Here is a 2,504-nt window from a genome sequence, read left to right on the forward strand (position 1 = left end):
CCGACCTCAGGTGATCCGCCCACCTTGGCCTCCAGAGTGCTTGGATTACAGGCGTGAGCCACCACGCCCGACCCCCAGATCTTCTTTTGCCCTGGTTTACTCTCATTGTGTTGCAGCACATCTTCCAGTGGCTTCCTGAGACGAAGTGAATGAGAAAGAGTGAGAGCTTTCTGACCCCACTTATTTTAAAATCCCACTGCTCCACCCTAACTCCTGATCAATAGTTTGGCTGGAAATAATGCTCTAGTTTAAACGTCACTTCTCCTCACCTTGGGAAATATCGCTCCATTCTTTTCTAGCTTGCAGTGTTGTTGGGAAGAAGTCGGTGTCATGCTGAGACTTGGCTCTTTATATATGACCTGACTTTTCTCTCTGGAAGATTGTAGGATTTTCTCTTTATCCTTGGTTTTCTGAAATTTCCCAGTGATGTGCCTTGTGTCTTCCTTCATTCACTGTGATAGTCACTCTGAATAGCTAGTCACAGTGGTAGCTGCTTTTGAACTAGAAAATTATGTCCTCCTATGGCGGGAAGCCACTAGCAGGTTTGTGTGAGCTGGGTAATTGCATTCTTTTCTTCCAAGGACAGAGGAATCAAGGCCCTGGGAACCTTATCAGTGGATGTGGGGAAAGGGGGACTGCGGTGAATCCAGCAAACCTTTGGCACCAAGTGAGCTCATGTCCCAGGGCGAGGCTCTGCCTGAGGACAATAGATACAAGTGAGACCCACTTCCTGCCTAGTCCCATGCTGCTGCTCAGGACACACATGGTCCAGGAGGCACCCAGCCCCGGGCTGCAGTTACATGAACCTACCTGCACCTAGCATTCAGTGAGCCACAGGACATCGTAGGGGAGGGGGCAGCTCCAGAGGGCAGAATAGGAGGGAGGGAAATAATCACGGGCTGGGGAGTGGCCTTGTGGGAAAGGGGCAGAGGCAGGGCTGTGTGTGTGTGTGTGTGTGTTGTGTATCGGGGGAAATGGGGAGAGCATCTGAGGTTTTGTCTCCCCCTTTTTGTAGCCACTGAACCCCTTTTCCCCTGAACAGTGTTTTCTTTCCATTATGGATTGAATGTCTCTGTGTCCTCCAAATTCACATGGAAGCCCCAGCCCTCTGTGTGGCTGCATCTGGAGATGAGGCCTCTCAGGAAGTCACTGAGGTTTAATGAGGTCCTGAGGGTGGGGCCCTGATTCAGGAGGATTAATGTTCTTATAAGATGAGACACCAGAGAGNTTCAGCTATTTCCTCATTTGCTTCTATGTTTTTGTACCTGTTACCCACCTTTTCTTTACATGCTCCAAGTGGTCTATCAAATGCCAATGATAATTATCCAAAAACTAAGAAGCACTGGGTACTCTGTCAGCCCGTCACTTTCCTGGAGACTTCCCTCTCTCCCTTTCCCTCCACCCTTCTGCTCCAAACTGGACTCACCTCTCTCAGCCCGTGGACGGCTGGCATCCTGGCCTCTCTGCACTGCCATGGGGATTTCTGCTGCCTCTTCTGTGTGCATCTCCTGTTTCCTGGCCCCAGATCTTCTTCTTCTTTTTTTTTTTAAGACGGTGTTTCACCATGTTGATCAGGCTGGTCTCGAACTCCCGACCTCAGGTGATCCGCCCACCTTGGCCTCCAAAGAGCTTGGATTACAGGCATGAGCCACCACGCCCCACCCCCCAGATCTTCTTTCGCCCTGGTTTACTTTCATTGTGTTGCAGCACATCTTCCAGTGGCTTCCTGAGGAAAAGTGAATGAGAAAGAGTGAGAGCTTTCTGACCCCACTTTTTTTAAAATCCCAGTGTTCCACCCTAACTCCTGATCAATAGTTTGGCTGGAAATAATGCTCTAGTTTAAACGTAACTTCTCCTCACATTGGGAAATATCGCTCCATTCTTTTCTAGCTTGCAGTTTTGTTGGGAAGAAGTTGGTGTCATGCTGAGTCTTGGCTCTTTACATATGACCTGTCTTTTCTCTCTGGAAGATTGTAGGATTTTCTCTTTATCATGCTTTTGAACTAGAATATTCTGTCCTCCTATGGCGGGAAGCCACCAGCAGGTTTGTGTGAGCTGGGTAATGGCATTCTTTTCTTCCAAGGACAGAGGTATCAAGGCCCTGGGAACCTTATCAGTGTTTGTGGGGAAAGGGGGCCTGCGGTGAATCCAACAAACCTTTGGCACCAACTGAGCTCATGTCCCAGGGTGAGGCTCTGACTGAGGACAATAGATACAAGTGAGACCCACTTCCTGCCTAGTCCCATGCTGGGGCTCAGGACACACATGGTCCAGGAGGCCCCCAGCCCCGGGCTGCAGTTACATGAATCTACCTACACCTAGCATTCAGTGAGCCACAGGACATCATAGGGGAGGGGGCAGCTCCAGAGGGCAGAATAGGAGGGAGGGAAATTATCATGGGGTGGGGAGTGGCACTGTGGGAAAGGGGTAGAGGCAGGGCCGTGTGTGTATGTGTATGTGTGTGTGTGTGTGTGTGTGTGTGTGTGTGTGTGTGTGTGTGTGTG

This window comes from Cebus imitator, unplaced genomic scaffold (assembly GCF_001604975.1).
Source record: "Cebus imitator isolate Cc_AM_T3 unplaced genomic scaffold, Cebus_imitator-1.0 Scaffold295, whole genome shotgun sequence".
NCBI classification, from domain to species: Eukaryota; Metazoa; Chordata; class Mammalia; order Primates; family Cebidae; genus Cebus; species Cebus imitator.